Here is a 14145-nt window from a genome sequence, read left to right on the forward strand (position 1 = left end):
CCGAGGCTCCGCAAATAGTAATTTTTCCTTATGACTTCTGAGATTTAGTTCAACACGACGGGAAATTATTGACCTCTCTATTGATTTATTTGATTTGGTATTGATTGGGTAGGTCACAATGCCAAAAAACAAATGTTTCCATCCCTTACTCAATTTTACAGCTTGTTTACAGCTTGAGCATTTATTAATGATAATTGACGAAACTCTTCTCTAGCATTGATTGCTAAGAAGTGTTGGTTCTTTTCCTCTGTCTTCATTAACCAATGCAGCTGCATGTTTGTCTGCTTAAGCATGCTTTTGCATTCTGCAGGCATTTCTTTTTACTTTGTACTGCTTAGATGTTGACTAATGTCCGATATATATTAGTTTAGTTCATTAGATCATAGTCTCGTAAAGTTCTATTTAATCTATTGTAATCTTCTAGCTCTACACACACAAAAAAAACATTTCATTCATTGCTCATCAGTTTTCATCTTCAACCTTAATTTCTTCAGTTCCGCCGCTTCGGACTGCAACAGAAGACCACAGATGCAAGGTAATCCCCCTTGACTTCAAATTTCTATTTTGCGTGCCTTTGAATTCTACAGCTACGTACTGACGTCTCTGGTGTTTTATTTTCAAGTAGCTTTTCGGCAAAGTGAGGGAACAAAATTCATGCATTTCAACAAATCAATATGCAACAATTTGGAATTCTGATCAATTCAATCCATGAAGCTAACAACAAAACTTCACCATAGATATCAAGAACATTAGAATCAAGCTGAGGCAGACTTCACGGTCGAAGCACGATGAGGAACAACATATTCAAGAGTTTTAGGCTTTACGCATCACATTCACCACGGTAGTTTTCAAGAGTTTGAAGAACGTAAAACAACCTAATCGCTTGACTGCTCTCAATTCATAGACTTGACAACACTCAATAAAAGCGTTTTAGGCTTTACACATCACATTCAGGATGTCAGCTCTCAAGAATTTCAAGAACGGGACGATCAACATGATGTCGAAGATGAGCAACATGATGGCACCACCTTAATTGTATATCCCTCTCTCACTGGGTCATTCACCTTTAAAGCTCCATTCTATGGTAGCTCAACTCCCGTCTCGCAGTGGACTTACTCAGTGAATTGTTAAGTAGCCAGCTTCCAACCGCCCAAGTCAGACAACGAGGAACTAAGTTCAGACGTTTTGATGCTGAAGTATGTACATCGTGACAAAGATGCTCCTAAGGTGTCATTCAAGCTTCTCAATGACTCTATATCCAACAACTATGTGCGATGAGGTGCGTTTCGAACTACCGGCGCCTTTACCTATATAGAGTGCTACTGGGAGTGGGTAGAAGATGTATTAAGCCGAAACAAAGACCGCATCAAGAAGACGGGCCTCTATCGAGCAGTGTTTGTGTCATTATTCAGCTATGATCGTGTTGCTCTCATTGTGCGAGCGTTTTGTGAATATTGGTGCCCTGCTACAAACACACTGCACACATTGCAAGGGGAGATGTCTATATCTCTTTTGGACCTTGAGCATATTTGAGGCTTTGCCTATCCTTGGAAGGGTTTATGACGAAGTCGTTCCGCCCATTGATGAGTTTTCTGCAAAGTGTAAAGAAGGGGAGCCTCTCATCCCCAAAAGCTGTCGTTATTTGTTTTTTCCTTACCATAGATTGTGCAATAAAAGCGTAGCACCGTGAAGATAACTACAAGGATACGGTATTGGTATAAAGGCCAGATGAGATACAAAAGACCTCCCAGCAAGAGTACATGAAATAAGAGGGACGCGCCCGCTAGTACTCACAATCCATCTGGCGCCATTCCAGGGATTCGTAGCGAACTCCGGATGACCTTTCACCATTCGAGGATCTAGGCGTAGCAGAAGCAAGTATGGAATCTGTTTACCTCTATGCCTTTTATGCGTGTTGGCTTTATTTATTCATATTCCCGAAAAATGATGCAGGTTTTATTCGTCCGGGAGTTTTTAAGATCGCTCACTGAATGTCCTGAGGTCAAAACTATTGTATGGCGGTTCCCATATTGGCGAATATATATCAGGGCTTGAATGCCATATATGTCTCTAATGATCCAGGAAACTAGCCAACTGCGCTTTCTTTTCATTACTTGTATGAGTGGTTGGGTGAGTATTTCGGCACCCATTTCTTCTCTCGACGTCCAAAAAGCTTCAGGCCCTTGATGATCCATATTTTAGGGGAATTTTCGGTAAAACATTTCGAGGATGGACATGTCCGTGCCTTGTTTACTGCTTGTGATAATGTGCAGATGGAACGATTTGCCAAAGTTCCAGAGTGTGCGCAAACTAATTGTTGACACCAACGGAGCCCCTCCTTCAGATTCTGCCTATCTCATTAGTCTTCGCTCCGGATTTGTGTCCTTATGGCAAGATAGTTTGCGAGTAGTCGAACCCTATAGTCCTCAACGATTCAGTCGACAATTCGGATATGTTCAGGGTGTTCCCGGAGGTTCCCAAGGAGATCGTCGACCCGTAAGTTTGGCTCGGACATACTCGTTTTGGGATAGTTAGACGAAGCTTGGCACAAAGGGTGAGACAATCCTGCCTATGAATACCGACATCACAAAGTTTATGGTTACTCAAGACTACATCCAATGGTGGTTCAAAATTCATCATCATGCGTTGAAGAAGTCTATGAAGATGACCATTGTGAATTTGCCACAACAAGAGCCTCCAAAAGCTAACGGAGACGACTGTGCGACAACTCCTCTTCAAATTTTGTTTTCCGCCGAAGCTTTGCCCTCGGTTGATAACTATTAGATTCCACCTCCTCCAGTTTTGGAAGGAATCGGAGATTCATCAAATTTTCTCCTCAAGTCGAAAGAGAAGGTTGCTACATCCAGAAGGCGTAGCGGAAGCAGCAGTAGTACCCATAGTGATGTGCACTTCAAACGTCAAAAGAGGGATGATGCTGATCTTGGCTCTATTTACTACAATCCCAATGCCAATTTCGATCCTCTTTTTCCGAATCAGGAGAAGTATCTTTCTCCTCCCCAAAAATCACTTTTGGCTGCAATGATGCTTGTTGCAAAACAATTAATGTTCTTTCTAAACAAGAAGAACAACAAGAATTATTAATTGATTTAATTTCTAAAATTGATAATCCTGACTTAAAAACTGAGTATCTCAAAAAATTAAAAAACTTAATTACCAAAGAAGATGTTAGTAAAACTCCCCCACCAAAAATTAGCCTTACCTCAACATTTGATAGGTTTAAGAAAAGTAAAAAAGAAATTACCATCCAAGATTTACAACAAGAAATTAAGAACATTAAAATAGAAATTCATGCTTTACAACAATCTCATTCTAACCTTATAGATGATAATACAAATATCAAACAACAATTAAACATTATTAAAATAAATAATGCATTTTCTAACTTAGAAAACCCTCAAGTTAATGAAATATTAGATGAAAAAAATAAAATCTCAAATGATGAAGAAGTATCTGAACAAAATATTCTTAGTGTTATTAATCATATTTAACTCAAAAAATGGTATACCACTATCTAACTCAGAATCAAAGATTTTAAACTCACGACAATAGCTCTTATAGATTTTGGAGCCAACCTTAATTGTATCCAAGAAGGTTTAATACCTTCAAAATATTTTGAAAAATCTAAAGAATCTCTCATTTCAGCAAATGGTTCAAAAATTAATATCGAATATGAAATCCTTAGAGCACATATTTGCCAGAGTAAAATTTGTTATAAAACATCATTCATCCTAATCAAAAACCTAACTGATAGGCCCATCTTAGGTTTATCATTTATTACCTTAATTTATCATTTCCTTGTTAACTATGACGGAATCATTACTTACCCCTTTGATGAACCAGTCAAATTTAATTTTCTTTAAAATCCTGAAATTCATACTCTAAAAGCATTACAAGAAAATTCAGTTACAAAAACTATCAATTGTATTCAAACAAAAACTAAACAAATTAGTTTTCTCAAAGAAGAAATTAATTTTGAAAGAATTGACAACCAACTTCAAGATGCCACTCTTCAAAATAAAATTAAAAATTTTGAAGAAAAAATAATTAAAGAACTGTGTTCTGATCTTCATATGGCTTTTTGGCATAGGAAAAAATATATCATTTCCTTACTATATATAAAAGGAATTCAACAAAAGTAATATCCCTACCAAAGCTCGACCAATACAGATGAATCATGAAATCATGGAATTTTGCAAAACTGAAATTAATGAATTACACAGAAAAAGGATAATTCGACCTAGTAAATCGCCTTGGTCATGTCCGCTTTTTATCTTCAAAAAAGTGATGAGCTTGAAAGGGGTACTCCTCGTTTGGTCATCAACTATAAACCATTAAATACAGTCCTGGAATGGATCAGATACCTTATTCCCAACACAAGAGATTTAATCAACAGGCTAAATAAATCAGCAGTGTATAATAAATGTGACAAGAAATCAGGTTTTGGCAAATCCAAATCAATAAAGCTGATAAAAATAAAACTGCATTTGTTACTCTTTTCGGCCATTATGAATGGAATGTGATGCCATTTGGTCTTAAGAACGCTCCCAGTAAATTCCAAAATATTATAAATGACATTTTTAATCCTTACAGTCACTTTTTAATTGTGTACATCGATGATGTTCTAATATTCTCTCAGTCTATTGATCAACATTGGAAACATCTTCACCAGTTCTTTTCCACTATAAAAAACAACGATTTAGTTGTATCCGCTTCAAAAATAAAACTATTTCAGTCAAACATCATATTCTTAGGATTTAATATCCATCATTTACAGATCCAACCCATTAACCAAGTTATCCAATTTGCAGACAAATTTCCAGATGTCATACTAGACAAGACTCAATTACAAAGATTTCTTGGATCATTAAATTACATAGCAGATTTCTATCAAAACTTCCGAAAGAAATGCAAACCCTTATTTGAAAGATTAAATAAAAATCCTCCTCCCTAGACTCTTACTCATGCATCTATAGTCAGAGAAATCAAGACTCATGTTAAAACATTACCTTGTTTAGGAATTCCTCTTCCAAATGCTTTTAAAATAGTTGAAACTGACGCTACAGATATAGGATACGGTGGTATACTTAAACAGCAAATTTCTCCTAGTCATCCCGAACAAATTGTCTGTTTTCATTCTGGAGCTTGGAACCCGGCTCAGTCTAATTACAGTACAATCAAAAAAGAAATTTTATTTATCGTCTTATGTATCAGTAAATTTCAAGATGATTTATTAAATCAAAAAATTTTAGTCACAGTCGATTGCAAAAGCCCGAAAGATGTGTTAGAAAAAGATGTTCAAAATATTGCTAGTAAACAGATTTTTGCCAGATGGCAAAGAATTTTAAGTATTTTTGATTTCCAAATTGCATTCATCAAAGGGAGTGATAATCATATCCCAGACTTTCTAACCCGAGAAATTTTGCAGGGTTCATCATGCGACGGTCCAGCTCTCCTGGTTTCCACAGGACTGGAAAAGAAATAGTAAATCTTGAATCACCATCACCACAAAAAGGATCCCCAGTAAAAAATGAAAACCCTAAGTCACCATCATTTGTTAGTCTTTTTCCTCATGCAGGTCATACTCTCCTGCCAGTCACAAACAAATACAGTCCACTAGGCCCAATTACCAGTCAACCTTAGTTAATGAATATGATCCTTTCAAACTCCAAACAATTCCACCTCCCCCAGCGTTTGTCCATCATCCAAAATCATCACCTTACCAATTTAGGGCTAGAGAATTTTGTTTCTTTGCTTAGCCATCCCTAATATAGTTAAAATCACCAATTGCTATGACTAAACTTTTCTATGGCCCAATCAATCATTATCCTCCTGATAAGTTTGTGTATATATATATATATATATATATGCTTTTGTAGTTTGTATTGGATATGAAATATACATGAGAATATTCATCTCCATCAATCGTTTTCATCTTGCCCTCTTTCTTTCTGTCATAAATTCAATATGGTATGAGAGTAATGATCCGTATCAGATCTACTTCTCCTCCTCCATCTTTGTTCATTTTCAATTTTGTCACCCTCTATCATTATTTCTAGAGGTAACGATGTTATAGACGCTGATTCCTCATCTAGTTCGGATTCCAAATCCAAGAGTGTTAATTCTACCTCAACTTCTCATCTTACCTCTGCCCTACTTAATGAATTTAATTGTATTTCTTGGTCTAATGCCATGACTCTTTCCATCGAAGGAAGAAAAAAGTTAGGATACAACTATGACAAGTTCAAGAAACCTACAATCTCAGCTCTTGAGTATGAAGCATGGCTCGCTCAAGATCAGTTGATTCCATCATGGATGATATATTCTATGGAACCAAAGATGCAACAAGTTTTTCAATACTCAGACTAGCCTTGAGCATGTGGACAACTATCAAAGACTTGTATGGTGATTTTATCAACTCTGCACGAGTTTATCATATCAAGAGAGACATTGTTCAGCTTCAACAAGGTAATTTGTCATTTATCAAGCATTTAGGCAGTCTCAAGGCTAAGTGGAATGAACTAGAGCTATATAGGCCATTTAGCACTGATAGAGTCACCTTGTTAAAAAGAGAAGAGGAAGATAAAGTATTTTAATTGTTGTCTAGTCTCAGTTCTGATTTTGATGATCTAAAAAGTCACATCCTTATGCCTTCTGAGTTTTCATAATTCAACAATATTTGTAACACTATGCAAAGAGAAGAAATAAGAAAAAAGTTTATAAATGTTGATCTAGCTATGAGAGAGCAAGAGTCACAAGTTTTAGAAACTAGGGCCTTCGTTAGCCATATTAAACCCTATAAAGGCAGACGATCAGATCTAAAATGTTCACATTGTGAGAAGATTGGTAGGTCTGGTGTTGGTCATCAAAAAGACACTTGATGGATTCTTCATTCTGAGCTTAAAGCTAAGTTTCATGAGGACAAGAAATCAGTCCATGCCTGCTTATTCATCAAAGGCCAATATTGCTAGCAACAGTTCATCAAATGGCATGGTAGACTTTACTGCAAATCTCATTAATTTTATTAATGCTTTTGCAAGTTTCATTCAGCAACAATAGAGAGGAAACAAGAGTGGTGACTATACTACTATGCTTGGAAAATTTGCAGGCTTTCTTGCTAAGTTTGACTCAGTGCAGGAGGATGAGATTCCAGGTATTATTTGTGCAATCTCTACTACATTGGAATTGAGTAAAAATCATGATTTTTGGATAGTTGACTCAGGTGCCTCTATTCACATGATTAATGATGCATCTTCTTTATATGATTTTACATTGTTTGAAAAACCTTCTCAAGTATTTGTTGCAAATGGGAAGAAAGTTCCAATTTTGAGGAAGGGATATCTCAAGCTATTTTCAAGTCATAAAAAATCTACTGTGATGTTTGTTCCTTCATTTCCATTTAAGCTTCATTCTGTTGGAAAACTTACTCATGTTCTAGATTTTCTTGTCACATTCTCAACTTCTAGTATGATTTTTCAAGATTGAGTCTCGAAGAAAAAAATTGGTGAAGGATTTTTTTCTAAATGGTTTGTACTACATTTTTTCAACTGCAAGCTTTTCCAAGTCTCTTCTTGTAGAATCAAACACCACCCTTTTGCAGCATGATCTGTGGCACATGCGATTAGCTCATCCTTCATCTCAAGTCATGTCTTTTATCTTTCCTGAACTATGTAAACATTCTCACTTTTGTGAAATTTGTTATAATTCAAAGTCAACCCGTTTGCCATTTTTCCAGTTTTATGTCTAGAGCTTCTAGAAATTTTGAATTGATACACTATGATGTATGGGGACTTTCATCGATGACTTATCTAGAACAACTTTTGTGTGTCTCTTAAAATCCAAGAATGAAGTTGTAAGGTGCTTCCAACATTTTTCACAATCTTGTCAAAAATCATTTTTCTTCAAATATTTGCACATTAAGATCAAAAAATGGAACTAAGTACACTTCAAAAAAATTTACACAATACCTCAGTGATCATGGAATTTTTCATCAGACTTCATGTGTTGGCACACCCCATCAAAATGACATATTAGAAAGAAAGAATATAGATTTACTTGAAAAAAAACAAATCACTCATGCTACAGGTCAATGTTCATAAACGTTTTTGGTCTTATGCTATTCACAATGCTACATATTTGATTAATAGATTGCCTAGCAGTGTTTTGGAGTTCAAGTCACCTTTTCAGGTTCTGAAAGCAAGAGATATTGATGTTAGTCATTTGAGAAGTTTTTGATGCATCTGCTATATTCATCTACAAGTAAAACAAAGAGACAAATTTGAGTCTAGAGCTACTAAATGTGTTTTTTTTTTTCTGGGATATTCTACTTCTCAAAAAGGATATAAATGCTATGATCCTATTGCCATAAAATCTTATGTGTCAAAAGATGTCAGGTTCGATGAGTCAAAATATTTTTTTCAAAAGCATGACAATGAGCTTCAGGGGAAGATGCAAGGTGAATTATTTGATGTTACTCCAACTCCAGTTGTAGATCAGCCATTAATGTCTGAAAATTCCATTGTTCATAAATTGGTAGTTATTTCTCCACCAACTTCACCTCAGAAAAGTCCCATATTTGATGACAGTGTAGTTCTCATAATTCATCTCGACCATCTCAGTTACAACAGGAGGACCAAGATGTTGACTAGCATGTTCAGCAAGAGACTAGAAGATATCCTAGTAGATTTAGGATTCCTTCAGTTCTACTTAAAGGTTATTAGTTATATGCTCCAAAACATCCTATTGGGAATATTGCTACATTAAATAAGGTGTCTGCATATTATAGTGTTTTTCTCAACAATTTTTGTGAACCTTCTGAACCAAGAAATTTAATGACACTAGCAAGTCTGAAGTATGGAGAAAAGCAATGGCAGAAGAATTTCAAGCTTTAAAAGAAAATAAAACTTGGCATTTTGTCAACTTACATGTAGGACCCAAAGTAGTAGGGGCTCGATGGATTTATAAAATCAAGTTTCATTCAAATGGAGAAATTGAGATGTATAAAGTTAGGTTGGTGGCTAAGGGCTTTATTCAGACATTTGGAGTTGATTAAAATGAGACATTTGCTTCTGTTGCAAAAATGAACATTGTTAGAGTGTTACTGTGTCACAGTTCTGAAATTTCGAATGATAAAAATTCGAATTCGAAACCATGAAAACTCTAAAACAATCTCAAATATATTGAAATCATCTTATAATAACAGTGCATCGAAACTGAGTCCACAACACGACTCAATCGACTTGAATAATACATAACAAGTTTATATCTAAGTATTATAACCAATGGAAATGTAAAATTCACTCAATCCTCACCACAAACAGAAGAAATAAATATTCAGAAATCTTCAGGATAAGCCCTTTGAATCTGTTAATCACCACCTACAGAACTATCTCATACACCATCAAATTAGTGCACTGGGATTCTAAAGACAAACCTGGTAAGCTTTGCAGTCCGTATGAGTAAACCATGTTCCTTAAACACTGTTCATGCGCCGCCACCATTCTGGTGACCACCAATGATCACCAAAATTTACCACCACAATCTAAAAAACGTTTTCAACAATTTTTTAGTTGACACCAAAGTTTAAATCAAAACCTAAACAGTCCAATCGACGAAGAACATAAAATTGGCACTATTCACAGACCTTAGAAAAAGAAATCGTCGATTTTTCTTGTGTGTTTCTAAATAGATAAACTGTTTTAGAGGTTTGATATACATCCTACAAGCTTCAAAACACAAGAAGAATCACCTTGATTGGTTGCCGGAGGAGGGAGTTCTCCTTACTTCTTAAAACGGAATAGCCATATTGTTTCTTTATTTCTGGGCTTCAAACCGCTCGCATCTCTCCCAAACACTAACTCAGATAGGTAGGGGACGAAGAGACGGTTCCAACGCCACCGGTCTCACTTAATTCCGTCGCTGGACCGCGGAGATATGGCCGGAGAAATATTCGGCAACAAAGAGGGAAAAATCACGTGAACAGTACCCGAGCTCGGGTGAACAGTAACCGAGCTGATTTTTGAAAAAAAAAATGATTTTTAATCTCATATCTTTTCTTTTATACTCATCCCAAAATCAGAAAACCAAACTTATGTTGCTAACAACTTGCACATACGCCATCTGATTAAAGCGTGTCACGCGTCTACGAACTCGTATTGACGAACTCTACGATTTTCATGAATGAAGTTTTCTGAGATTCCTAACTGATAAAAAGTCAACTCTTGACCCCTCACGGTAACGTTTCTGAGTATAAATCGCTCGAACACTTTCGTTTTCTCCCTCGTACTATATAATCAGATCACCACCAATTTAAATATCTCTGAACAATAATTAGAAAATAATTATAAATTTTTGGGATATTACATATTGTCTGTAGCAATGAATCATGGTTATAGATTATATCAAATGGATGTCAAGAATGCCTTCTTGCATGAAGAATTGGACGAATATGTGTATATGAAGTTGCCTCATGGTCATGCTCAAGAGAATGAGTCTGGAATGGTCTGCAAATTTCATAAAGCAATTTATGGCTTGAAACAGACTCCAAGAGCTTGGTTCCAAGCTAAGCTCAGTTTTAATTGCTTCAGGTTTTCAGAGAAGTCATTGTGATTCTTCAATGTATGTTAGAAGTGGAAAGCTTGGAAGATTGGATGTTAACTAGAGATAATGCAAACGAAATTCAAAATCTCAAGTCTTCTCTACATGCTACTTTTGCAGTTAAGGATTTAGGTCAGTTGAGATATTTTCTTGGAATTGAAATGGACTACTCTCCCAAAGATCTTTTTCTAAATCAAAGAAAATATATCACTGATTTGTTGGATGAAGCAAATATGCAGCATAGCAGTATTGAAAAAACTCCTCTGCCAAGCAACCTTGATATTGAAGCTGAAGATGATGCTCTCAGTGATATTGCAGTTTATCAAAGGCTAGTTGGTAAGTTGATTTATCTTACAATTACTAGGCCTGATATTATTTATGTTGTTAGTTTGGTTGGCCAGTTCATGCATGCTCCAAACTCTCACCATCTTTAGTTAGTCAAAAGAATTATGAGATATCTCAAAGGTACTGTCACTAGAGGTATTCTAATGCACATTCATGATTGTTAACACCACCCCCTGGACGGATTGATCTCCTGCTTAATCTCCTCCTATTCCAGCCGCCATAACAGAAAAAGGTATCCAAGGTTTTAAAACACATTTAGAACAGAAAGTCTGAAGAAAGTTCGGCTTTGATACCAAGTTTATAATGTCACATCCCGGAAGGGAGAATGACGGTATTAGAGTTAAAAAAATTAGATTAACAAACGAACATAATCCGTTTGAACACTCGCTAGCTTAGAAACTTGTAACAAATTTTTCGCAAACAACATAACAACTGAAGTTTACAAAACACAACTTATATTCAAAATGGAAATACAAATCACAAATACACTTTAGAAATAATTATGCGAGCTTTACAATATTTTGAAAACAACGAAAAGTGATCAAAGAGTCATTGGCCCAAAACAAATATAGCTATGGCAACCCAAAATATACAACAAAAGTGACATGATTTATAATACAACCTCGGAACTAATATCTCAATAAGAACAAGATACAAGAGAGAGCTAATAAACTAAAAGTGACTTCAAACGGCTCAAAGGATGTGTACTCCTAAACTTCACATTTCCTAAACTCTTACTGGCTCCTAACCTGCACAGAAACTATGGTATGTGTGAGCCTCGCTCAACCAGTAGGGGTCAGCCCACCTATGTGGTTTGAAAGTTGTAGGCTAAGTTTTATGAAAACTTAAAAAGTTTAGATGTGAGCTAGCTCGATAAAACTTTTTATCACAAAAGGGTTGAGTTATCTTTCAGGGAAATCAATGCAAACATGTATGATGATCATCAATAATATCAAGTCAATAGTGACCGATCCTAATGACTAGGAGACAAACGAGTCACCTCTTAAGTCGAGGCCGACTGCCTTTGTTGAAACAACAAAGGAGTGAGAGTGTTCATTTAATAGAATGCCCTCAATAATACTGTAAGGTATGGATCCAATAATAAACAGAGCATTGCCCCTCCGGAGGTATACGGTTTTTGACATCGAGGGGTTACCGGATTACCGGGCCTTATACTCTCTCAGGTCAACTCACTCACGATCTATCCACATATCCTCGAGTTTTAGCATTTCTAAATCAAATATGCATTTTCCAACAAATAAACAATCACTGAGGCATAGACAATGAATTTAAGGGCACGAAATACACAAAGGGGGTTACCTCACCCTACCTGAATTAAAGTGCAGAATCCTCGCTGCTATTACAGATCCGATATAACGATGCTGCTACTGCTCCAGCTTTGTACGATTTCGTTGCATCAACTCTGAATCCATTTATCAAAGAGTCAATACTAATTTTCGAGTATCGTAAATTGACTCGATTCAGTATTCCTAGTTTGACCAGGAAAGTCAAAGGTTGACTTTATGTTGAGCAAGTATTCCTAAGTTGACCATGAATTGACCATATTGACCAATTCTCAGAAAATCCAAAAAATCCAACTTCAATAGTTGATCGATACTATGCATACTTATGGATATTAAAGCTACTTAAAATCGAATCGACGACTTTATTATTCTCCGACATATTTCTAATTAAAGTGAATTCTCGATTCTCGAATCGGGCGAGAATCGAAAATAACTTAAGTCGTAACTAAGTGTTATGTTAATTGTCGTCATTTTAAACAAATTATATTTTCACCAAGTTACCTTATGTAAAAGTAAAACTGTTAAAATCATTTAGTAAAACAATAATATGTAACTTAGGATAAAACCATAAAACTGTAAAACTGTAACTCTCTGTCAAGTGTAGAAATGTCATTTCACATAGGCAGTAAAACAGTGAGCTTGGCTCAGTAAAAACTATTGTTTTCACCCTATCAATTTCTGTTCGAATTATCCCTGCTAAACTCATCTTCGATCAAGCCTAAACTAATATGCAAAGACAATCTAGGTTTCTCAACATCTCCACAACACAACAATACATTCAGATTTCACAAACACAGAAGAATAAGGATGTGTTTGCTACCTCAGAGAAACCAAGGATGGAAATTGATGACCACTGCACTTCTCGGCTTCAACTCGAGCTGCCACTACGCCACTAGCGCTCCATGATGATTTTATGCTGCTCATGGTCTGCAAATCGCCTAGGCTTGAAAGAGAGGACGATGGAGTATAGATTTCTCGGCAGAAACCAAAACAGAAAAAGGAAAAGAGAATTGGGGATTAGATTCCAAATTTCTAATCCGAGAAATTTGAAAGAGGAAATCAATTTGGAGAACTGGCTTACCAGAGTATGTTTTGAAGGCTGCTAGGTTTCACTGCATCGTTGAAATGATGGAGGAGGATGGCATCAACGCAGTGGTGGTGAAAAGTAAAGAAGGGAAATTCAGTCACGTTCCAACTTGAAGAGGTAAAAGTATAATCGGGCTAGAAATCGAAGGGGAGGACTGGGTTTACCATATTGGGGCTAAGAACTTCGTCGGAGCTTGAGAACTCGCAAGAGTGCCAAGACCACTCCACTGTCTCATCTTCAATCTCACCAAAGCCATGAGTGAATAAATGATTGAGAGACATGGTTGAATAGAGGAAGATGAGGTGGTTAAGAAGGTGAGGATGCATGTGGCTGAGCTGCCAAGGCAGCGGCGGTAGGTGGAGATGAAGGGAGAAGGTGGAGGTGTTCGGTGGAGGCAACACAGAGCTTCTCTCTCTGTTTGGTGTGTTGTCGAAAAAAAAAAGGAGGAGAGAAGAAGGATGAGAGAGATAAAAGAAAGGAGAAACGGGCCAAATGAAATTGGCTCCGTTTTGGGTTAAATGAGAGAAGCATTTGGGCGTTTCCAAAAGCCTTCAAACCAAAAACCCAAATTTGAAAAATAAATTTTTCCGAAAACATTTTTAAATCAAAGTACAATTTTAGAAAATCGTAAAAATAAACCGAGAGCTTATGGCGACATGTAGTTTAATAACGACGTATTAAACTACGTTTTAACATTTAAGATAAATGTCGATTAATTAATTTTAATGTGCCGGTTAAACGAGATTAAAAATTTCGGGTATTACAAAGTTTGTCTCTTGATTCAGCTTAATGGGG

General features: G+C 36.2%; 1 long non-coding RNA gene across 2 annotated transcripts; it reads right to left on the reverse strand.

Annotated features, from left to right (window-relative positions):
- Nucleotides 1-11469: 11469 nt before the first annotated feature.
- On the reverse strand, nt 11470-13750 carry LOC126788695 (uncharacterized). Of its 2 annotated transcripts, none has more exons than XR_007671407.1 (3): nt 13084-13750; nt 12290-12382; nt 11470-11708 (listed from the first exon to the last, which is right to left on the reverse strand). It is a non-coding gene; the product is annotated as an uncharacterized LOC126788695 (long non-coding RNA). The 2 variants fall into 2 exon arrangements; XR_007671406.1 differs by having other exon boundaries at nt 11470-11719.
- Between the last annotated feature and the right edge of the window lie 395 nt (nt 13751-14145).

The sequence above is a fragment of the Argentina anserina genome, chromosome 3, assembly GCF_933775445.1.
Source record: "Argentina anserina chromosome 3, drPotAnse1.1, whole genome shotgun sequence".
NCBI classification, from domain to species: domain Eukaryota; kingdom Viridiplantae; phylum Streptophyta; class Magnoliopsida; order Rosales; family Rosaceae; genus Argentina; species Argentina anserina.